Source organism: Lissotriton helveticus, chromosome 4_1 (genome assembly GCF_964261635.1).
Source record: "Lissotriton helveticus chromosome 4_1, aLisHel1.1, whole genome shotgun sequence".
NCBI classification, from domain to species: domain Eukaryota; kingdom Metazoa; phylum Chordata; class Amphibia; order Caudata; family Salamandridae; genus Lissotriton; species Lissotriton helveticus.
This window is the reverse complement of record NC_136063.1, coordinates 82,778,585-82,804,566: the sequence shown is the minus strand read 5'-3', so window position 1 is coordinate 82,804,566 and position 25,982 is coordinate 82,778,585. Positions and strand designations below refer to the sequence as shown.

General features: G+C 50.7%; 1 protein-coding gene across 2 annotated transcripts in view; it reads right to left on the bottom strand.

The window, feature by feature from the left end:
• LOC144828371 (uncharacterized) overlaps positions 1–25,982 on the bottom strand; it is a 99,120-nt gene that overhangs the window by 6,918 nt on the left and 66,220 nt on the right. Inside the window, exon 1 of one of the 2 annotated variants that reach the window (XM_078686484.1) lies at positions 18,164–18,300. The exons of the other annotated variant lie outside the window; for it this stretch is intronic. The gene's annotated coding sequence lies outside the window, so the exon portion shown is untranslated. Of the gene's footprint in view, positions 1–18,163; positions 18,301–25,982 lie in introns of those variants that run through there. 2 annotated transcript variants of the gene reach the window in all.

Below are 25,982 nucleotides of genomic sequence, written 5' to 3'. Positions count from 1 at the left end.
CCGCGGCGGGATGCCTGGCTTTCACCTTGGGGATGCCCAGTACGAGTTATCTCACAGGGGAAAAAGCCAGGACGAGTTCCCAAAGCAAGCGCCTTGAGACCTTCCGGTGATAAGGCGCTATATAAGAACCATTGACATTGACATTGACATAAGGCAGCACCCGTCTCTCTCTCGAAAGTAGAGGGCACTGCCCACTGAGGCAGGGGCCCTAGGGCTGCTGGGCAGACCAGGATTTCATTTGGGTACAGATTATTTCCTGCGCCGGGATGTCTTTCTTTAATTTCCGGAAAATGTTTAAGCTGGGCAGTGAGAAGAAGAAGAAACAGTACGAGCACGTGAAACGGGACCAGAACCCAGAGTAATATTGGCAGATCATCGGTGAGCTGGGCAACGGTGCTTTTGGCAAGGTGTTTAAGGTACGCCCAGGCTCTGTGGTGTGGAGCCCAGTCTGTATTTATGTCCATCTATACCTGCTAAAGAAGCTTTTTTGTGATACTCATATACAATATATCGCTGAGGATCAAATTGTAGTTATTAGTAGGCTCAGCTCTAAGTATTCTGAAGATATGTTTTGCCTAATCTTACCCACCCTCTGCTGAATCAGATGATTTGATAGAAGAAAAAAACACATATGCCCTTAACCATACGCTTGTTTTTATTTGGTTGAAGTTTGCGTTTGAAGAATCCCTTTCTTTTTCTGTTTCAATGTTCTCCATAGTTGGGAATTACAGTTTCTATCCTTAATTTGCTCTATTACGTTCCCACAATCGAGGTGGAACCCAGCTCGTTTAGGTAGGATGCACTATGTTTTTACCCTCCTCATAAGCGGAAAAGCAAATTGTAATCCTGCGATTCTCCAAACCAGTGCTTGAGTCAATTGGATCAGACTTGCCATGGTTTACGACCCTCCAATAATATTGAAATCATGCGAGCCGGACCAGTGGTTAAGCAAGGGTGCCAATGTCTCCGATGCAACCAAAGAAAACAACCCCCAAATCCCCTGTTTTGATTGGAAAAAAAAAAGATAATTTGTACCTGCCAACTTTAAGAACAATCTCACCGTGTGCAAAGGGGGCGGGCCCTCGTGCCGAGAAGTACCTAAGAGACATTTTTGACCGCCCCCCCCCACCTAAAAATGCTTGCTGAGGCCGGTGCTGATGTCTTGGGGTGTTTTCACACCCCTTAATTGACGTCGGCAGTCCAAAGCCTTGGAAAACGAGCTGGAAAGCCACTACTTGCAGTGGTTTTCAGCTCATTTTTTTTGCCATCCAGTGATATTGACACCTCAGCGGGAGACCGGGTGATGGGAGCCGATATTGTGTGTCACACGGTGGCACCGTGTGAGTTGGCCGGTATGTAATTTGATTTCAGAGGACCAGTCTAACATAAATGCACAGTTATCACCGCACCTGCTGCTCTATTGAACGCTACACGCCCCTGAGCTGGATGGCCAGCTCTTTTTTCGAAGCTTGCACTTGACATGTGCATAATTGAAACAGCCACCCTTCCCCTCACATATCCTCCCTCTTCAAGAGAGGCATTTGCATTGGAAGTCTGCTTAGCCATACTTGCCAGAAGCGAGACTCCCTTTCTCTTTCACCACCTGTCTTATTCGCCTTCGGGAAGAGTGTCTCCACCTAACCTTGAGTACAGTCAGTCTCTCCAAGCTGTGCCTGTTGAACATCCCCCAGACGGACTGGGACTCCTAGCTCTCTAGCACAGGAATGAAGCCAGCTTTTTGTCAGACACAGAGGCCGAGGATAATAGCTATAAACACGAGCGACCTTATATAACAGTGAACAAACTTGCCCCACATTTGTAGCAGTTGTTCTCATTCTGTATAGCCTTAAGCGTAGAGGGGTTTCAGACCTGCATTTATTCTGAGACTATAAGCACAGGCACAATTTGCATTTATCCTTTAATCCTCTCCTTGGTGATGTTATGACCACAGCTTACACCTATACACACACTTTGTAATATTTATCAAGGGGCACAGGCACAAGTGTTTATTAATTCTAAACTGGCGGGGATAGTTATGTAAATCGGGAGACTAGGCAAGGGTGCCCTCTTTCCCCCGTGCTTTTCACTTTTTTTTTTTTTTTTTTTTAATCGAACCCTTAGCCACTACGTAATAACATGGAAATAAAAGCACCAATACCAGGAAGAGCCAAACTGAAGCTGTTTGCGGACAAATTTATTCTTCATCTTAGCCCGGAAAGACAGAATATAGAGCTAATATTGGCTGAATTTGCACAATTTGTATTAATTGGAGGTTACAAAATTAATCGTAACAAGACTGAGATTTTAATAATTAACACTTCGAACAACTTTCTTCCAGACCATTTTCTAGGGATATATGTTACTGGTCAATATACTGAAATTTATACATTAAACTATGAAATCATGCGGAATAAAATCATAAAGCTGCTAGAAGAGTGGTCATTACTACCTCTCACATTGATAGGCCGAGTGGCTCTTATAAAAATGTCCATCTCCCCTTTACTCGTTTTCTTGTTTATAAATGTTCCCATAAAAATTAATATGTCTTATTTTAAAGAGTTGGAAACAATTTTTAGATGGTTTCTGTGGACGAAAAGGCACAGAGAGTTAAACTCTCAGTGCTCCAGCTTGATATCAATCAGGGGGGCTTGCACTTCCTTAAGTTCATATATATTATGAGGCAGCCTTTTTAGATCTAATAGCCCATTTACTTGACCATAAGGGATCTGTCGATAATGTTTTTCTAGAGAAGATGGTGCCAGAAGCTAAACCTTACAGGAATACATCTATAGACTCCAGACTTTCCGTTCAAAGTAGGCTTGCTCTACAGGGTCTTATTTTCTAAAATTAACAAAATGAAAAAGCATGGGCCTTCAAATTCAAGGCAGTCATTTAAAGTCTTGGAACAATTGGGGATTTAAAGAGCTAGGGCATTTTTTAGTCGATGGCAGAGCCATTACTTGGCAAGAGGTTCAAGTAAGGTGTGTGTTGGACCTGCGATGGGCAAGCCAAGCACAAAAGGGGGTAGCTTGGCTCAAGTGTCAAGGCAGTGAAGGCTGTAGTGCTAAGCCGGCTCTGACCCAATAATAACCCCCTGCACAGTCACACTAAAAAGAAGGACACCACACCACTGCTGTAGAAAAATACGATTCATTTATGTAAAAGTTCTCTGCTTGTGAATAGGGATCAATTGGAAAGCACAGTTACATTTCACTTTTCACAAAACTCTGGGATTCAGGTTAAGAATAAATACAATACATAGGAATTCGGGAATACTGGTATTGCATAAATATTGAGATTAGCTCTGTTCAATAAATAGATTAAATAGCAGGCTCAACTGTCACCATTACATGAATTAAATACCACTTGTACATAGCGCATTACTTTCTAGTTCATTTAGTCTTCAAAGCCACATTTCCATTTTAATAACGCTGCCACCAATTAGAGAAAGTCATGCAGTTGACTCTGGTAAGTAACACACTTTTAGAAAATGGTTGTTTACAGTACTTGTGGAGTTCTGAGGACTGCCTGCGGTCACACGGTGAGCGGGGACTCCTTTTAGTTCACTCGGGAACTATGCGCGTATGACTGGAAAAACAAGGAAACCTAGTAAGTCCTTCATTCGGCCCTACGCGGCCACCGGGGAAGGATGTCCGCTGCCGGTGGGGGTTGACTCGAGCCTGCAGTGCTACTGCGGGCTCCTAGGCGGCTCAGTTCGACGTCGCTGGACGGACGAACGGCCACACACAGGGGTTCTTGCCTTCAGCGCTCACTTAACTCAATGTCGGGCACAGTTCCACTTTACCGCGGCGCACCAACAGGGGAATCAGATTTCCTCACAACGGCTGGATCGATTAGCGATTCAGTCGGGCACAGTATTCTCCTACACCAGCATCAGGGAATTCACGGGCTCCCGGGACCTCCCTCCAACTTCCTCACACGGGGGCTGCTCCCGCCCACGGCAACAGTTTCCCGGGTCTCGGAAAGGGCAGGGACGCAGATCCCGCCCAGTAAAGGCCGGCCTCTCCCCGCCCCGGCGCACCACCTCACCTTCTCACTTTGGGCACCAACCAGGAAGCGCGCAACGCCGGTGGGGCTCGGAGACGTCCGAGTCCCCCGCGCTTGGCGCTACACGTGAAGGGGGCACAGGATGAGGTCACGGTCACGGCGATCGAGCACACGCCTCGCAACCCAACTTCTTCCTCAGTCTGACGCCACCGGGGTGGGGGGGGCGGGGAGGCACACAAACTCGGCCACAGTCTTCTGGGGCACAGAGGTGCTAGCTGGGCAGGCCCTGTAGGCGCAAGGGTTCAAAATTACGCCTGACTGGAACGCCAGTCAGTATCCACAATATTAACCCTTGCCACACTACTGCCTGTTCTCTCAGCCACCTCAAGGGTAAGCAGGGCAGGTGTCTTCTCTGGTGTCAAGTCAGGAATAGGGGTCACACCTCTTCAGCAGCTATCAGAATCTAGGTGTAGTAGTCTAATCAACTCCCCTCTCTCCAATAAAATGGCCGCCAGGGTCTGGGCTTTATATAGCCAGAGCCCTGAGGTACTGGCACCAGCCAGAAGGTTCTAGAACCTTCCCTGGCTGTGTCAATGGGTTGACACATTCTGAGGTGTCTTATGGTCACTCACAGCCACCGTACTGGGGCTCTGGAGCGGCCATTTTGTGTACCTGAAGAAATCTTAAGAATTCCTGTCAGAAACGCACGCCAACCACAAAGGGCGCCAAAACCTCAGAAGGTCAGGGTTCAAGGAGGCTCCAATGGGAGTCACTCATGAGGAAAATATGTGTGCACCATTTTAAGGTTAAACACACACAGGTTGCCAACCTCAGTTTTAATGGCCACAGGTTTCTCCAGGCGCCTTGTACATAGGTGCCAGAAACCTTGTGAGCAACTGGGTGTCAAGGAACACCTAGCCCCATGAAACAACACACAAAAAGGTCCTGGTAGACAAATGAAAAGCGACGAATTTTGGGAGGTACAGGGGAACAAAAGAAATTATAGTGGTGAGGGGACTCTCAGAAGCAGACGGGTCCAACACGCGTCCCCCCCAGCTGAAAGTGGGGAGAGCTACCCAACCCCTTGGGAGTTCTCAACACTAAGGCGGAAATACCTGGAGAGACCGTCTGCATTGGCGTGGTCAACTTCGGGCCGATGTTCCACCCGAAAGTCCATTCCCTGTAGGGAGATAGACCACCTCAACAGTTTGGGTTTTTCCCCCTTCATCTGCATGAGCCAGCAAAGGGGTCGGTGATCCGCCTGAACAAGGAAGTGCGAACCAAACAGGTATGGTCGCAGCTTCTTCAGTGCCCAGACCACCGCAAAGGCTTCCCGCTCAATGGTACTCCACCTCTGTTCCCGGGGAAGCAGTCTCCGTGACAGAAAGACCACGGGTTGATCCAGACCCTCTTCATTGAGTTGCGATAGCACCGCCCCAATGCCAATATCGGATGCATCTGTCTGGACAATGAACTCTTTCGAAAAATCTGGAGCCTTCAGGACTGGAGCTTTACACAATGCTTGTTTCAGAGTGTCGAAGGCTCGCTGACAAGCCTCCGTCCAGATGACTCTCCTGGGTTGCTTTTTGGCCGTGAGTTCTGTAAGGGGTGCCACGATAGTGCCATACCCCTTCATGAACCGTCTGTAGTAACCTGTGAGGCCCAGGAAGGCTCGGACCTCAGTCTGGGTCTTGGGGGGTTTCCAGGCCATGATTGCCTCAATCTTCGCCTGAAGGGGCTGCACCGTTCCCCGGCCCACCAAGTGACCTAAGTACACTACCGACCCCTGTCCAATCTGAAATTTGCTGGCCTTGATAGTCAAGCCAGCCCGTTCCAGGGCCTGGAGAACGGCTTGCAAGTGCTGCAAGTGATCCTCCCAACTGCTACTGAAGACAGCTATGTCATCCAAGTAAGCAGCAGAGAATGACTCCATCCCGGTGAGGATCGTGTTCACCAGCCGCTGGAAAGTGGCAGAAGCGTTCTTGAGCCCGAAAGGCATAACGCAGAACTGGAAGTGTCCATCAGGCGTGGAGAAGGCTGACCTTTCCTTGGCTCCATCAGTCATGGGAATCTGCCAGTACCCTGCAGTGAGGTCAATGGTACTGAGATATTGGGCAGCTCCCAACCGGTCAATAAATTCATCCGCCCGAGGGATCGGATGAGCATCGGTTTTCGTTACCGAATTGAGTCCTCGGTAATCCACACAGAATCGTAATTCTGGTGTGGTGCCAGGTGGGGCAGCTTTGGGTACCAAAACCACCGGGCTGGACCAAGGGCTGCTTGAAGGTTCAATGACTCCTAGCTCCAGCATCTTAGCTACCTCGCTTCGGATACTGGCCTTCACCTTGTCAGACAGCCGATAAGACTTTGACTTCACAGGTGGGCTGTCTCCTGTGTCCACGTCGTGGTACACAGATGGGTCTTACCCGGGACAAGGGAGAACAGCGGAGCGAATGTCCCCAGGACCTGGCGACATTCCCCCTGCTGCTCAGGAGTCAGGGATGGTGAGAGTTTTACTCCCTCCACTGACCCATCCTTTTCTTGAGACGCAAAGAGGTCGGGGAGAGGCTCAGTGTCCTCTTCCTCCGATCCGTCAGTCACCATCATCAGCATGACTTCGGGCCTCTCATAGTGGGGCTTGAGGCGATTGGCATGTAACACCCGATGCGGATGCCGAGGGGTCCTTACGTCCACCAGATAGGTAGACTTGCCCATCTTCTCCAATACCTCATAGGGGCCTGTCCAACGGTCCTGGAGAGCACTCAGCTCCCCCGGCTCCATCACCCACACCTTCTGTCCAGGCTCCAACTCCACTGGGTGAGCATTGTGGTCATACCACGCTTTAATGACTGCTTGACTGGCTTCCAAGTTGTCAGAAGCTTGCTTCCAACAACTTAGCCATTTGGCTCTGGAAGGCCAGTGTTAGAAAGGCGAACCCGGAGGAGGCAGAAAGTGTCTGACTGACCACCCCATGGTCTACCCCTCCTTCAGAGAAGGGACCGAGCGATGTCGAGAGGCCTCCGACGGGAGGGCCCTCTCCTAGAATCGTACAGCAGAGTAACCACACCACTACAAATATACATCACACGTAGATAGAGTTTTCAATCTTTATCGGGCAATAAGTATCGTTTCAATATATACAGCAGATCCAGAGATCTGGAAAGTCTCGTGGCAAGGGGCAAGGTAGCGGGACAGTCTTATAGATGGTCGGTTGCAATGGGACCCTACGCACAGCTCTCAATCCTCAAGCTCGGGGGATCCGGAAGGTTGGGCCGCGGCAGCGCCAGCAGGCTCCAGGATGGTTCAGCGAGCGTGGACCGCGGCAGCGCCAGCAGGCTCCAAGATGATTCAGCGAGTGTGGACCGCGGCAGCGCCAGCAGGCTCCAAGATGATTCAGCGAGTGTGGACCGCGGCAGTGCCAGCAGGCTCCAAGATGGTTCAGCGAGTGTGGACCGCGGCAGCGCCAGCAGGTTCCCAGATGGTTCAGCGAGTGTGGACCGCGGCAGCGCCAGCAGGTTCCCAGATGGTTCAGCGAGTGTGGACCGCGGCAGCGCCAGCAGGTTCCCAGATGTTTCAGCGAGTGTGGACCGCGGCAGCGCCAGCAGGTTCCAAGATGGTTACAGCAAAGATGGACCGCGGCAGCGCCAGCAGGCTCCAGGTAGAACAGCAAGGTGAGTTTGTCTCAGGGTCAGCCGCGACAGCGTCAGCAGGGCTTCTCGACTCCGGGATACAACTGCCGTCCTACTCCGGGGCTGGCCCAGATATAGGTCTGGAGTCCTTTGATGTCCGGACCCTCTCGCCTGGGGGTCAGAGGGGCCGGGATGATGGTGTCCAGACACCCAGCAGGGGGGTGGAGCCGGAGCCCAGGGAGGCCGGAGGGTGATCGAAACCAGGCATCCGGGGATGGTTGGAGAGCCATCGAAACTCCCCTCTCCTTGTCTCTGGTGGAGTGGCCACTCTACCACCCGGAGGGTTCTTGGTGCCTCGATGGCGGGCTCGCTGGGGCCGTGGCCGCGGCTGGTCCGGGACCACGTGTCTGTGACGTGATGGGCCCAAGATGGCGTCGGGCCTGAAATGAGGGTCCGGGGTGGGCACCGGACCGGTAATGCTGGGGCGGCCCGAGGGTGCCGTGTCAGTGGTTGTGGGCCGCCGGGTGGCGGATCTGGTGGTTTGGAGGGCGTGCAGAGGTGTGCCCGAGGCCGACCCGGGCTGGATGGAGGGCCGATGTCGCCCGGGGCCCGCCATGCGGGAGGGGTAGGACCACGCCACGAGGCCGGGTCCATCAGCCAGCATGTAGCTCACCACATCCTGGGGAACTTTCCGGGGAGACTTTTCCCAGGAGTCCCTCACCAGGCTGAGAGGTCCACGTACAGGGTGCCCGTACAAAAGCTCGAAGGGGCTGAAGCCCACTCCCTTCTGTGGCACTTCCCTGTAGGAAAAGAGCAAACAGGGTAGGAGGACGTCCCATTTCCTCCGCAGGCTTTCGGGTAGACTTCTGATCATACCCTTTAAGGTTTGGTTGAACCTCTCCACGAGGCCATTGGCCTGTGGGTGATAAGGAGTGGTGAACCGGTAGGTCACTCCACACTCCTTCCACATTGCCCGCATATACGCTGACATGAAGTTGGTCCCCCTGTCAGACACAACTTCTTTGGGGAATCCCACTCGGGTAAAGATCCCCATCAGGGCCTTCGCCACTACCGGTGCAGTAATGGTTCTCAGAGGAACTGCCTCTGGATACCTTGTGGCGTGATCCACCAGTACCAGGATAAACCTGTGACCGGATGATGTCGGTGGATCTAGGGGCCCAGCAATGTCGATGCCCACCCTTTCAAAGGGGGTGCCAACGACGGGAAGTGGTTCCAGGGGAGCCTTCAGCTTCATCCCTGTTTTCCCACTGGCTTGGCATGACACGCACGACCAACAGTATGTGTCGGACGCCACCCTCATTCGAGGCCAATAAAAGTGGGGGACAAGCCGGGCAAAGGTCTTGTCCTGACCCAAGTGTCCTGCCAAGGGAATCGCATGAGCCAACTCTAATAGGAAGGCTCGGTAACACTGTGGGACTACCAGGACCCGTGACAGTCCGTGCACTGGCGCCCTGGGTTCACCGTAGAGGAGACCTTCCTCCCAGTAAACACGATAGTTCCCAGACTCGTTACCTGCTGCCTGGGCTTCCGCCTGTTGCCTTAGACCCTCGAGGGTGGGACATTCCCTCTGTCCCTTGCTTAGTTCCTCCCTGGACGGTCCTCCCTCCACACGCCACTCAGCGGGGATAGGTAGGTCCTCCATCAGAACCATGTCCTCCTCCGCGGACTGCGGGTCCACCTCCACAGGTGGCCTATCCGTCTCACGGGGCACGGACATCGTGGCAGGCTCCTCCTGTCCTCGAGATGCTCCCTCATCAGCAGCTGGGCGGGCCATTGTTCCAGGCTCCAACCCATGCGACTTCTCCTCCCGAGCAGCCGCAGACCTGGTACTCACACAGGCCCAATCAGGTGTACCCAGCATCTCAGAATGAGTCCGGTATTCCACCTCCTTCCAAGCATTGTGCTCCATATCATTGCCCAGCAGACAATCAACTGGCACGGCGGGGCTTACGGCAACTCGAAGTGAACCTGCAACCCCTCCCCACTCAAAGGGAACCTCGGCCACAGGATAGTGGCCCATTCTGCCGTCAGCCATCGCGGCTGGATGAAGTACGCCTGGAATTACCTGCTCTGAGGACACCAGATGACTCCTTACCATAGTCATACTGGCTCCTGTATCTCTCAGAGCTTCCCCTCTATGGCCATTGATGGTGACCCACTGCCCATACTTGGTAGTATTTGAGGGCACCTGGATCTTTGGAACCATCTCCCGATCACCCAGGGACACTAAGGTGACTCCCGCCCACTCCCTCCCCTTAACTAAGGGCATCTCCTCCCCGAGCACTACACTAGCAACTCCCGGGGCCTTTCCTCCAGTGGGAGGGGGTGGTCTCTTTGGGCATTTCACGTCTCCCTTATAATGTCCAAAACCACCGCACTCAAAGCAATGGACAACCCTTGGCTGCTGACTCTGGCCAGGATTAGGGTGCTTCTGCGGGTTAGCCTTAAAGTTGGAGAAGGAACTTTTCCCCTTAAAGTTATTTTGGGGGCCTTTGGAGAACTCCTTTTTGTTATTATCTCCCCCCTCTTTCTTCTGGGGAGCGCCCTCTCCGGACTTCTGAGAATCTCCTCCCGTCCCCCTGGTGGACACTCGGGTACTTGTCCAAATGTCCGCCTCCTCAGCAAGCTTACGGGGGCAAGTAAGTTTGCTGTCTACCAGGTGTTGCCTCAGCTCGGGAAGACATTTCTCGAGTAGATGTTCCTTGAGTATTAGGTCGTACAACCCTCGATAGTCTTCCACCTCACTACCTTGGACCCACCCATCTAGGGCTTTCTTGGCATAATCCAGGAAGTCAACCCAATTCAGTGAGCTCAGTTTGTGGCTTCCCCTAAACCTCTGCCGGTATTTCTCTGGGGTCAACCCAAACTTTCTGATGAGCGCCACCTTCATGGCGAGGTAATCTACCTGCTCCTCCCGGTCTACGGCCAATAGGGCATCCCTACCTGTCGGAGGCATGTAGCGGTACAATCCACCACCCCAATGCTTCTCATGGATCCCATGGGCTCTTAAGGAGACCTCACAGGCTGTCAGCCACTTGGCTATGTCGTCTCCAGCGGTATAACTGGTGACCACGTCCTTGGGTAAATGAGGCCTGGGCTCCCTGACAAATTCCTTTGACTCGACACCCCGCGGAGTGATGTTACGGGCTTGGAGGTCGAGCTCTCGTAGCTTGAGCTCATGTTCCATCCTCCTCCCTTCTCTCTCTCTCCTATCCTCCATCTCCAGCTTGGCCAACTCCCATCTGAACTGTCTCTCCTCTCGGCTAACTCGGTCTCTGACAACCCTCTTGAGGACACACTGCTGCCCTCCCGTGAGGCTACCTTGGGGCTGATTGACATCTCACCCACCCCCAGTGGACATTCTGCAGTTACCTGAATGACAGTACCTCTGTCTGACTCCTCCTCCTCTACCGTTCCCTCCGGATGTGCTTCCACCCAGGCTCGCAGACTAGTACGGAGCTCCTCTCTTTTGGCCCCTCGCCTAACGAACACTCCCCTTTCCTGACAGAAATCCTTGAGCTGTGCCACAGTATAGGTCTCCAGCTCTGACATTTCGAATTCCATCTTGTCAGTGAAAAGTGTGGACAACCACCCCGAAGTAGGTTATAAGGATATGAGACTCTGAGGGTCACCTCCACCCACCTCCAGAAGAGAATTTGAAAAAAACAAAATGTTAAATCAGAGGGCCGCTGGGAGAAAACTCCGGGTGTGTACCTGTGACGCACACTGAATTATTATGGGGTACAGAACAAGCACGGCTCGCAATCCCACCCGCTGAGCACCAATTTTATGTTGGACCTGCGATGGGCAAGCCCAGCACAAAGGGGGGTAGCTTGGCTCAAGTGTCAAGGCAGTGAAGGCTGTAGTGCTAAGCCGGCTCTGACCCAATAATAACCCCCTGCACAGTCACACTAAAAAGAAGGACACCACACCACTGCTGTAGAAAAATACGATTCATTTATGTAAAAGTTCTCTGCTTGTGAATAGGGATCAATTGGAAAGCACAGTTACATTTCACTTTGCACAAAACTGTGGGATTCAGGTTAAGAATAAATACAGGGAATAAATACAATACATAGGAATTCAGGAATACTGGTATTGCATAAATATTGAGATTAGCTCTGTTCAATAAATAGATTAAATAGCAGGCTCAACTGTCACCATTAAATGAATTAAATACCACTTGTACATAGCGCATTCTTTCTAGTTCATTAAGTCTTCAAAGCCACATTTCCATTTTAATAACGCTGCCACCAATTAGAGAAAGTCATGCAGTTGACTCTGGTAAGTAACACACTTTTAGTAAATGGTTGTTTACAGTACTTGTGGAGTTCTGAGGACTGCCTGCGGTCACACGGTGAGCGGGGACTCCTTTTAGTTCACTCGGGAACTATGCGCGTATGACTGGAAAAACAAGGATACCCAGTAAGTCCTTCATTCGGCCCTACGCGGCCACCGGGGAAGGATGTCCGCTGCCGGTGGGGGTTGACTCGAGCCTGCAGTGCTACTGCGGGCTCCTAGGCGGCTCAGTTCGACGTCGCTGGACGGACGAACGGCCACACACAGGGGTTCTTGCCTTCAGCGCTCACTTAACTCAATGTCGGGCACAGTTCCACTTTACCGCGGCGCACCAACAGGGGAATCCGATTTCCTCACAACGGCTGGATCGATTAGCGATTCAGTCGGGCACAGTATTCTCCTACGCCAGCATCAGGAAATTCAAGGGCTCCTGGGACCTCCCTCCAACTTCCTCACACGGGGGCTGGTCCCGCCCACGGCAACAGTTTCCCGGGTCTCGGAAAGGGCAGGGACGCAGATCCCGCCCAGTAAAGGCCGGCCTCTCCCCGCCCCGGCGCACCACCTCACCTTCTCACTTTGGGCACCAACCAGGAAGCGCGCAACGCCGGTGGGGCTCGGAGACGTCCGAGTCCCCCGCGCTTGGCACTACACCTGAAGGGGGCACAGGATGAGGTCACTGTCACGGCGATCGGGCACACGCCTCGCGACCCGACTTCTTCCTCAGTCTGACGCCACCGGGGGGGCGGGGAGGCACACAAACTCGGCCACAGTCTTCTGGGGCACAAAGGTGCTAGCTGGGCAGGCGCTGTAGGCGCAAGGGTTCAAAATTACGCCTGACTGGAACGCCAGTCAGTATCCACAATATTAACCCTTGCCACACTACTGCCTGTTCTCTCAGCCACCTCAAGGGTAAGCAGGGCAGGTGTCTTCTCTGGTGTCAAGTCAGGAATAGGGGTCACACCTCTTCAGCAGCTATCAGCATCTAGGTGTAGTAGTCTAATCAACTCCCCTCTCTCTTCCAATACAATGGCCGCCAGGGTCTGGGCTTTATATAGCCAGAGCCCTGAGGTACTGGCACCAGCCAGAAGGTTCTAGAAACTTCCCAGGCTGTGTCAATGGGTTGACACATTCTGAGGTGTCTTATGGTCACTCACAGCCACCGTACTGGGGCTCTGGAGCGGCCATTTTGTGTACCTGAAGAAATCTTAAGAATTCCTGTCAGGAAAGCGCGCCAACCACAAAGGGCGCCAAAACCTCAGAAGGTCAGGGTTCAAGGAGGCTCCAATGGGAGTCACTCTCATGAGGAAAATATGAGTCCACCATTTTAAGGTTAAACACACACAGGTTGCCAACCTCAGTTTTAATGGCTACAGGTTTCTCCAGGCGCCTTGTACATAGGTGCCAGAAACCTTGTGAGCAACTGGGTGTCAAGGAACACCTAGCCCCATGAAACAACACACAAAAAGGTCCTGGTAGACAAATGAAAAGCGACAAATTTTGGGAGGTACAGGGGAACAAAAGAAATTATAATGGTGAGGGGACTCTCAGAAGCAGACGGGTCCAACAGTGTGGCAGCCAGAGTAAGCCTCTTTTCTTTGAATATATTTAGATTTCACATCTACTAAATAAGTCTCCCATCTAGTTCAGGCCCAACTACACTTGTGATTGCTCTGTTTAGAACAAAGCTAAAAGGACTAGGCAATTGATATTGCCGTATATGATCTCAAGGGGAGCCCATTATGGTCAATAAATTTGTAAAAAAATTAACCCAAGAGACACAATGTAGGCTCTCAAATAGGTACTGGCAAGCTATTTCACAGCTAGGCAGCAAGGCCTTAATAGCAGCTAATTTAAAAAGAATGGCATTCTTGTCACGTTGAATGCCGTATTATACCCCCAAAGCCCTTCACAAGATACACCCGGAACTAGAGAATAGATGCTTCCGCTGTCAGATGTTGGGTGAGCGAGGCTGGCTCCATTCTTTTTTTACTTGTCCAAATCTAGGACAATTCTGGGAAAGGATCTTCTCGGTTTTAAAATGTTTGGATCCTGATGCCGAGATTGCACTGCTTGGTCTTGCTAGTCAGAGACAAAATCTCGGAATGTCGAGAGGAGACATTTGTAGCAATTGCCTCCCATGTGGCCCGCTCTCTGGTGTTTCAGAATTGGAGGTCCACCACAAATCCTACCTATTCGGAATGGTTTAATAAAATAACCTGTACTAGGAAATTTGAAGAAGCATACGCTGAGAGAGTAGGTGACAATAGAAGATTTAATGCTGTATGGAATTATATGAAAAGACTAGAAACTTTCGTTGAAAAGTAGGACTGAATAAAAAAATACAAAAATTGCACTTTAGCACTGCACTTTAGTAATTTTTTAACTGGGAAGTGCTATAATAAATTGCATTGACTGCACCTTCGTTGAGTCTGCATAGAAGATGAATTCCTAGCATCTTGCTTAGAGGGTAAATCAGTACATTGCACTTCATGGGAAAAAAATATACTCATAGAAATTAGAATTATTTGTCTTTAAACAATCAAAAGAAAGCAGACTGCAAGTGGGCAAGATGAATTTCTAAGATCTATTGATAGAAGAAAAACGCCAATTCTATTAGAATGATGGATATTTATTAACTATTATATCTTGCACTTTATAAACGGTAGTTCTGTCTACTTTTATATGTACATAAGGATACCTATTTATCAAATCATTTGCATCAATTCTGTGTATTCTCTGTTTCTGCTCTATTAAAAAAACAAAAAAACATTGAGAATATAACCAGAGTCCAGCCTAGAGAAGATTAACACCTAAATTACTGTCCTTTGTGCAGAAACTGGGAGCAGCCAAAGAATTTTCCTTAACCACCTCAGGATGCCAAACAGGTAAAGGCTGCCCAGTAATTTTATGATTCATAGAGAGTTTACATCCATCGAACGAAAACCCCAAGTTCTTAACTACTGGAATGAGAGAAGGAGCAGACCCCAGAACATCAAGCCAAAAAGGAGGACCCCCAGTGATGTGGTGGAGTACCCACTAACAAAATTTGAGACTTATTCCAATTTAGTTTAAGGAATTGCTGTTCACTCACGTTTCCACCTTCATAAGGCAGGAGTTCAGGGTATCAGAACAGCGATCCTCATTGGGAAAAAGGGAGACAATAATCTGGGTGTCATCAGCATTGGAGAACAAAGTGAGTCTGCAATTTTCAACCTCATCAGCAAGGGGTCACTCATAGATGGTAAACAAGGTAGGACTCTAAACCAAACCCTGGGGCACAGCTGAGCAGAGGGGATAGGAGATCGAGGTATGAGCTTTAGTAAAGACCTGGAAAGAGTGGTCTTGAAAAAAAGGTCAAGGGCATGTCTCGAATGCCCAAATTCTCCAGTCTTTAAAGTAGCAGCGGATGTGAAAGGTATTGAAAGCTGTGCTATGATCTAATAAGATCAAAGCAGCCATACTTCCCCTATGTAGGTGGAGCATAAGCTGCTCAGTGACTCAGAGCAAGGTGGATTCAGTGCTTTAGCCAGCCCTGAATCCGGACGGTGAGGGATGAAAAAGACCATTGGTTTCTAGAAAACCTGACAGCTGTTTATTTACATGCTTTCCCAGAATGTTTGCAAATAACGGCAAGCGAGATTGGACAATGGACCAATTGAGTGGATCAAAATTAGGCTTCTTCAAAAGGGGAATTAGCATAGCATGTTTCCAACCTTTTGGGACCAAACCATCCAATAGTGAGTAATTTAAAAGATTGATCAAAGTATGAAAAAGCTGAGGACACAGTGTACTAAAATTAACAAGAGGAGAGAATCAAGGAGAACCGGATTTAATGGAATTCAATAAGGAAATCAATGAGAGAGAAAGTCTCAAAAGGCAGGCCGAAGAGATGGGAGGAGTAGCTTCACTCCTTAAGTGCAGAGGGGAGAGGGAAGTCTGTAGACTTTGACAGAGGGAAGCTTGGATATCAGCCACTTTTTTGTATACAAAACAAGCCAGCCAGCTCAACACATTGTATCTGTGAATGTATGATAGGAGAGATAGTACCAGGCTCAGTTAAGGCTTTGACAACTTGAAATAGTGCATGTTTGGGGCACCCTACCTCATTCCAGGGCACAGAATGGTGCAGGATTACTACTAGGGGCTCAGGAGCCTGCATCAAGTACATGGGGTCAACCATCTTGCCGGCCACACCCCCCTCTGCCATGAGAGATTTACGCAGAAAGGTTTAGAATGTTTTATCCTTAAAGGGAGCCATAAATTGTTCCAGAAGTAAAAGTTTTGTGTGCGGAAACAGCATTTTTGCAGGTTTACACCCTCACCCACTTTTTCCCCCCATTTCGACTACTTGTTACTGGTGTAATGGCTCTGGACTACCTACAGCCCTGCTAACCAGGACTCAGTGCATGTGCTCTAACCCTGTCCGTAATTGGCATAGTGCAACTTACTAGTAAGCCCCTAGTATATGGTACCACGGTTCCTAGGGCCTGTTAGTTGAGGTGCCTCTCGTGGACTGCACCAATAGTTGTGCCACTGAACGTAAGACCACGCAAAACATGGCTCCCCGTCTGCCACTGCAGTCTGGAAGGGCAGTTTAAAATTGCTAACTTCAACTTTGCCATTTAAAGAACCCAGACCAAAGACAGGAATCCCTGGTTCAACAAATCCCTCAACAAGGAGAGGAGATCCCTTCGGCAGACAGAACGTAACTGGAAACAGCACCCGTCAGCAGCCCACCGAAAACTTCTCCGCCAGACCAGAAATGCCTACAATAGGAAAATCCTCAACTCGAAAAAAGAATTCTGCAGAGCAGAACTAGAGAACGCCATGGATAGACCTCGCAAGCTTTTTGACTTGGTCAAACACCAATCCAGCAAACTAGCAAAAACCTCCAAAGAAACCCCTAAATCGCGAATATCTTGCGAGGAATTCTCCTCCTTCTTCTGCAACAAAATCTCTGCTCTAGGAATCTAACTTAAATTTGCAACTTTTTCCCTAACTCCGTTGGCTCTACCTCCTTTCTCTGCGCTGCCCTCCCAGACTTCACCCAAATACCAAGCGCACTGGTCCAACTTTAAAGTCTATGACGAACACTCTGCCTCAAAAATTCTATCTTCCTTAAACCTGAACAATCACTTCAATTATCCTCTCCCTTCTAACTGCCTAGCCGCCGCCTCTCAGGCTATCATCCATTCCTGGACTGCAATAATCAACGCTTCCCTCCTACAGGGATCGATACCTGACTCTAAGCCAGCCAAGTCGCCCCCATCTTAAAACAAGCATTGAAAATGCAATAGGTCTCGCAATAGAAGAGTTTAACTTTTTTCGTTTTGCAAATGGATGAGTGGCGTTGCGTGGATGAGTGGCGTTGCGTGGATGAGTGGCGTTGCGTGGATGAGTGGCGTGTGAGAGTGGCGTTGCGTGTGTGCCCCCTGTTCCTGCCTGTGTGAGATGCGCCCCCTGTTGTTCCTGTCTGTGAGATGCTCCCTCTGTTGCTCCTGTCTGTGTGAGAAGCATCCTCTGTTCCTGTCTGTGTGAGATGTGGCCCCTGTTCCTGTCTGTGTGAGATGCGCGCTCTGTTGTACCTGTATGTAAGAAGCGCCCACTGTTGGTCCTGTCAAGTGTGGGAATGAGTGAGAGAAAAGAGAGCAAGAGGAAAAAGAATAAAGGTGATAGAGAGTGAATGAAGGGGAGTCAGAGAGAGAGAAATAAGGGGAGATAGAGTAAATGAAGGGAAGGGAAGGGAAGGGAAGGGAAGGAGAGAGAGAGAGAGAGAGAGAGTAAATGAAGGGAAGGGAAGGGAAGGGAAGGAGAGAGAGAGAGAGAGAGAGAGAGAGAGAGAGAGAGAGAGAGAGAGAGAGAGAGAGAGAGAGAGAAACAAAAAACACAAGTGATAAAAAAAAGTAAGCCATGCACGAGTGATTAACGAATGCTGATATTTTTAAGCCCACAGCACATGTTACTTTGCCTAATGGGAGAATATAAGAAATTGACAGAGTGCGCAAACCACAGAGTTAATGGCCAATAAAAATAAATCCAAGAGCGAGCCGTGCACGAGTGAATAAGTACTGCTGATATTTTTAAGCACACATCTAATGGTACTTTGCCCAGTGGTAGAATAAAAAACAAATTGACAGAGTGTGCAAACCACAGTGTCAATGGGCAATAAGAAAGCAGGAGCAAAACTCCGAACTGTACTCTATTACCTGTCAGCCTCCTAAACACGATGTTTTGTGCGCAAATGATTCTGGAGGGATGTATGGTAATTAGCATTTCCTGTTCACGGCTGGGGCAAAAATTCCTTTAGATGATCGATTCTTGCTCTACACATTTTCTTCTCATTTAATACCTTAAAAAAAAAGAGAGAGAAGTCCACTGTGTCGTAGCCCATCACCCCCGAAAAAATGAACAGCAAACAACTACCAGATGGGAGAATTAATATATTCGTCCAGGCCACAAGCAGCAAGGAATCCAGGCGCCTGAGCTGAGTGTGCACCACGTATGTTCCTCGCTTGCATCACCCACCAGAAGGATTTCACAAGTGCTGCAAAACCAGTAGGCATAGAAACAAATGGAGAGGGAGGGGGTGGGCTGCCTACTGATGCGTGTGGCAAGAGATGGAGAGTGAGAGCAATTAGGGGGGAGGAGAAGTGAGGCCAGAGCGAGGCTGATGCCTTTGATGATGGAATGCGAGCTCCCAGAAGCTGTGCCAATGGAATTAACGTCTAGACTAATGGTACATTAGTACAACTGTAACAAGCGCTATTTAAAATGGAATTCTTTTTAATAAGGCAGAGTTATGTACGTAGCACATACATAATGTTTAGCAACTATTCTGTCTGCATCAAGAACGGATGGTGGGGCAGACGTAACGTAGAGTTACTTGTGCATGTGCTTAAACTGGTGGTTTCTTTTATCCTCTCCTGATTTGTCAAAAGTAACATGAAGCAGCTGACAACTCCCTGCGGCGCTGTCAGAGGAAATGCAGTCGCATCACATACCGGCGAACAGTCTGTGTACTTAGCAGGCAGTGTTGTGGGAGGAGTTGCAGAGGTGGGTGATGGTGCGGCGCTAGGCTAACTGTAGTGGCTAGAAGAACAAGCTGCGAACAAAGCATCCGAAAGCAGCCTAAAGGGGAGAAAGGAGGGGTGAGTGTAAGCCGAGGTCACACGGCGGGCAGGGGAGGGGGCGGAGCGGGGAGAGCGAGAGCGGCATGTGGGTGTGAAGAAGCCGGGCCTTTGAAGTGAAGCTAAGCTTCACTTCAAAGGTGTCGGAGGAATGCGGGCGGCTGTGCACGCGCTTTTAAGCTCAATGCACATGCGCATTGAGCTTAAAAGTCACGGGCACTGCAAGGAATCGCCACGATTCCTTGCTTGTTAGTTAAAGCGTGGTTAGGCCGCAATAGGCTCGCAAGCTCGATGCGCATGCGCATCGACAGGCGAGACCTAAAAACCTCAGCTGGATCCTATCTCCCCTGACAACTATAGACCTATATCCAACATCCCACTCCTAGCAAAAGTTCTGGAAAAATGTGTGCAACTGCAGCTGAGCTTACACATCACCAACTTCCACTTACTAGATGACTTCCAATCCGGGTTCAGACCTGGACACAGCACTGAAACCACACTCTTCTACATCATGGATGATGCCCTTCAAGCCCTGGACCAAGGCAAAACCGGTCACCTTATCCTGCCAGACCTATCCACGGCTTTCAAAACGGTCAACCATGAAACACTCCTTGAACGCCTCAAACTCAGGATGGCACAGTTCTTGAATGGTTTATGTCCTTCGTCTAGAATCGCTCACAGCGAGTCCTAATTAACGGCAACCTATCGGCTCCCTCTCCGATCACGGTGGGAGTTCCTCAAGGCTCAACCCTGTCCCCTACCCTTTTCAATCTTTTCTTGGAACCGCTCGCAGAGGTGCTACGCACCGCCAATATCTCCTACCACATGTATGCCAATGACATCCTCTCCCTGAATGAGGCCTTGAAGCGGACTGTTCACTGGCTCACCTCTAACCAGCTCAAACTTAAAGCAAAAAACCTGAGTTTCTTCTTACCTCCCCACCCAAAACCAATCCAGACATCCAAGAATGTATCAAGGCTATCACAGCGCTAAACTGCGCTCCTACCATTGTGGACTCTGCTAAATTCCTTGGAATAACTATAGACGGTAACTTGAACAAGCGTGGCCATACAACTTGATGGCCAGAGCTGCCAGAATTTACCTGAGTTACCTAAGAAACCTGAAACCCTTCCTTGACACTCCCAACCTAAAAATGTCAACCCGGGCACTAGTCATCTCCAGACTAGAATAGGGATGCTCTACTCTCGCAGGTCTACCCAAGAACTCTGGCCCCACTGAAAGCCTGCCTCAACGCCGCCGCCAGACTCTTAACCAGTTCAAAGAAATTCAACCACATCTCTCCCCACCTTAAAGCTCTGAACTGGCTTCCACTCGAGGCCAGAATCCAACTTAAGATGGCCTGCATTACTCACAAGGCTCTATACTCAATTACCTTGCATTCCTCGCCCAGAAACTCGATATATCCGGAGGAGCCAGAAACTGCTAGAGACCTTTTTGCTCCAACCAGCTCGCGTCCAAAAAAAAAAAAAAAAGAAGAAGAACTACAATCTCTGGGGCCGCTCAAAGAATATGGAACTCTCTACCGCCCACCATCAGAAGACTGTCTTCTTTGGCACGCTTCGAAAAGGAGACCAACATTTTTCTTATGGGCAAATTCCTCGCCTAACGATTGCATTACAATCTCCTCTATGACCTTGTTCCACCAACCATTACAGCATTATCCTTGATTTTTCCGGATAATACCTTCCCGGCCCTTCTTGGCATCCCACCCAGGAGCTGAGACTACTTATTTTCTTGTATAATGATCCTACCCGTTTTTATCCCAAATGTATCCGGAATTTCAGACTTCTTGTTTTTCCGGTACAATGTACCTACCCCTTTTTATCCCATTGGTATCCTCCCCTCCTATGTTTTTAGGTCTCGCCTATCACTTTCCGCAAGGAATGGATAGGGGAGAATTTTAGTAGGCAAAAAAGTTTTCAAACCATCGGGCAGATTTCAAACAGTTCACGTGAACATCACGTGAACACAAGTACGTGCATTTCCCCACATCAAAGCCATCAGCCTCCCTCCCACAGGCATCTGAAACTTCCCCCAGCGTGCGCTCGGCCTCAGGCATTTCTCCTCCCCTAATTATTCACTGCCCACGGCCGGCGGTACTTTCACGGGCGTCAGGCTGTGTCTCGCATTTCTCCTCCCTCCCTCCCCACAGCAATGCCAAGAGCTTGTTTGTAGTGTTAGTGCACCGCATGTAAACTCCTGTAAATAAATAAATGTATCCTCCCCAGCCCTACTGATTTTGCAGACAGTGTTCGTGTTTGATGTAGCCCTGCCTGCCTACTCGTCCCTAATGTGAGATCACGGTCCCAAGGATTTGCAAATGAGTTGGAAGCTGCACCCAGAGTAAGTACTTTAAGCCTGTTGGCTTCTGAAGGGTAAGCCCGATAAGTGAATCAATGCAGGCGTTCCCTTTATAATATAGTGCTTACGGCTAAGGGTTAACTCTTATCTAAGCACTACAGGCAAACACCGATTCCTTCCCTTTAACTCTCTTTTTTATCCTCGTTCAGTGCGATCTGGCATTACGCTGCGCCTCCGCTGCCGCCATTAATGTGGTCGTAGGGGGGTCTTTGGCGGGCCTCGGGTTTCATGTTTTAATTGGCGAGCTCAGCTGGAGACCAGTGAGAGGCGATTGGAAACCGACCCGTGCAGGCCGCTATGTTTATCCGCCGTCATCGATGGCTGCGCGTGCGTGCACATCTGCAGGAGACATACAGAGACATTTGGCAGGGGGGTTAGTAGTGTGCCAGAGAGAATATTTTTGGGAGGGGCATGCATGTTTAGTCAATATTTCTCAGTGCACTCGCCATTAGGCTCGCTCCTCACAACAGAGCAAACAAAATCCAGACTTAAGAGACCAAATCTCACGTTCTTCAAAATGTCTCCTCCCTGGCTTCCCAGTTTGAGATACTTTCCCTTTAATTATTTAGAATTAATCTAGACATCAGTGTGTCCTTTGCTCCCAGCTTTGGTCAATCTCCGAGTGCCACACAGCAGGACAATAGCAAACAGTACTAATGCGCTAATTGCAATTCAGCTTTATTTGTGGTTCACATGCTACATTCTCTTATGCATCCAACTTGAAAAATAACTCAATCAAATCTGACAATTTTGTGAGCTCCTCACACCCGCCATGCAAATACAAGGAGAGCATGCACAAGAAGGCGCTTTACTATTTCATCTGCCCTGGGTTCAGACCCCTGTAAAACATACATGGACCACCAGCTGCTGGAGACATCTGAGATGTCAGGACACAAGAAATGTGCACACACACACAACCCCCCCACACACACAAAACCCACCCCACACATACACATAACCCCCAACACACAAAACACCCCCCCACACACACACACACAACATCCCCACACACACACAACATCCCCACATACACACACAACATCCCCACATACACACACAACATCCCCACACACACACACAACATCCCCACACACAACGCCCACACACACACACACAACGCCCACACACACACACACAACGCCCACACACATACACACAACGCCCACACACACACACACACACACACACAACCCCACACACACACACACAACCCCACCCACACACACAACCCCACCCACACAAACCCCACCCACACACACACACACAACCCCACACACACACACACACACAACCCCACACACACAACCCCACACAACCCCACACACACAACCCCACACACACACACACAACCCCACACACACACACAACGCCCACACACACACACAACGCCCACACACACACACAACGCCCACACACACAACCCCCCCACACACACAAAACCCCCACACACAAGCCCCACACACACAACGCCCACACACACACACACAACGCCCACACACACACACACAACGCCCACACACACACACACAACGCCCACACACACACACACAACGCCCACACACACACACACAACGCCCACACACACACACACAACGCCCACACACACACACACACAACGCCCACACACACACACACACACACCGCCCACACACAACGCCCACACACAACGCCCACACACACACACACCGCCCACACACACACACAACGCCCACACACACACACACACGCACAACGCCCACACACACACACACACACACACGCACACAACGCCCACACACACGCACACAACGCCCACACACACGCACACACAAAGCCCACACACACGCACACACAACGCCCACACACATGCACAGACAACGCCCACACACACACAGACAACGCCCACACACGCACAGACAACGCCCACACACACGCACAGACAACGCCCACACACACGCACACAACGCCCACACACACACACACACACCGCCCACACACAACCCCCCCACACACACAACCCCCCCCACACACACACAACCCCCCACACACACACACAACCCCCCACACACACAACCCCCCCCCACACACACAACCCCCACCCACACACACAACCCCCACACACACACACAACCCCCACACACACACACAACCCCCACACACACACACAACCCCCACACACACACACAACCCCCCCACACACACACAACGCCCACACACACGCACACACAACGCCCACACACACGCACACACAACGCCCACACACACGCACACACAACGCCCACACACACGCACACACAACGCCCACACACACGCACACAAAACGCCCACACACACGCACACAAAACGCCCACACACACGCACACAAAACGCCCACACACACGCACACAAAACGCCCACACACACGCACACACAACGCCCCCACACACGCACACACAACACACACAACACCCACACACAACACCCACACACAACACCCACACACAACACCCACACACAACGCCCACACACACACACAACGCCCACACACACACACAACGCCCACACACACACACAACGCCCACACACACACACAACGCCCACACACACACACAACGCCCACACACAACGCCCACACACACACACACAACGCCCACACACACACACACAACGCCCACACACACACACACAACGCCCACACACACACACACAACGCCCACACACACACACACAACGCCCACACCCACACACAACGCCCACACCCACACACAACGCCCACACACACACACAACGCCCACACACACACACAACGCCCACACACACACACACAACGCCCACACACACACACACAACGCCCACACACACACACACACAACCCCACACACACATACACACAACCCCCCCACACACACAACCCCACACACACACACAACCCCACACACACACACAACCCCCACACACACACACAACGCCCACACACACACACACACAACGCCCACACACACACACAACGCCCACACACACACACAACGCCCACACACACACACAACGCCCACACACACACACAACGCCCACACACACACAATGCCCACACACACACAACGCCCACACACACACAACGCCCACACACACACAACGCCCACACACACACAACGCCCACACACACACACAACGCCCACACACACACACAACGCCCACACACACACAACGCCCACACACACACAACGCCCACACACACACAACACCCCCACACACACACACAACAACCCCACACACACACAACGCCCACACACACACAACGCCCACACACACACACATACAACGCCCCCACACACACACAACACCCCCACACACACACACAACACCCCCACACACACACAACACCCCCACACACACACAACACCCCCACACACACACAACACCCACACACACACACAACACCCACACACACAACGCCCACACACACACACAACGCCCACACACACACAACGCCCACACACACACACACACAACCCCACACACACACACACACAACCCCACACACACACACACAACCCCACACACACACACACACAACCCCACACACACAACCCCACACACACACACACACACAACCCCACACACACACACACAACCCCACACACACAACCCCACACACACACACACACACACAACCCCACACACACACACAACCCCACACACACACACACAACCCCACACACACAACCCCACACACACACACACACAACCCCACACACACACACACACAACCACACACACACACACAACCCCACACACACACAACCCCGCACACACACAACCCCGCACACACACAACCCCACACACACACAACCCCACACACACACAACCCCACACACACAACACCCACACACACACACAACACCCACACACACAACGCCCACACACACACACAACGCCCACACACACACAACGCCCACACACACACACACACAACCCCACACACACACACACACAACCCCACACACACACACACAACCCCACACACACACACACACAACCCCACACACACAACCCCACACCCACACACACACACAACCCCACACACACACACACAACCCCACACACACAACCCCACACACACACACACACACACAACCCCACACACACACACAACCCCACACACACACACACAACCCCACACACACAACCCCACACACACACACACACAACCCCACACACACACACACACAACCACACACACACACACAACCCCACACACACACAACCCCGCACACACACAACCCCGCACACACACAACCCCACACACACACAACCCCACACACACACAACCCCACACACACACCACACACACCACACACACACACACCACACACAACCCCACACACACACCACACACACCCCCACACACACACCACACACACCCCCACACACACACCACACACAACCCCACACACAACCCCACACACAACCCCACACACAACCCCACACACAACCCCACACACAACCCCACACACAACCCCACACACACACCACACACACACCACACACAACCCCCCAC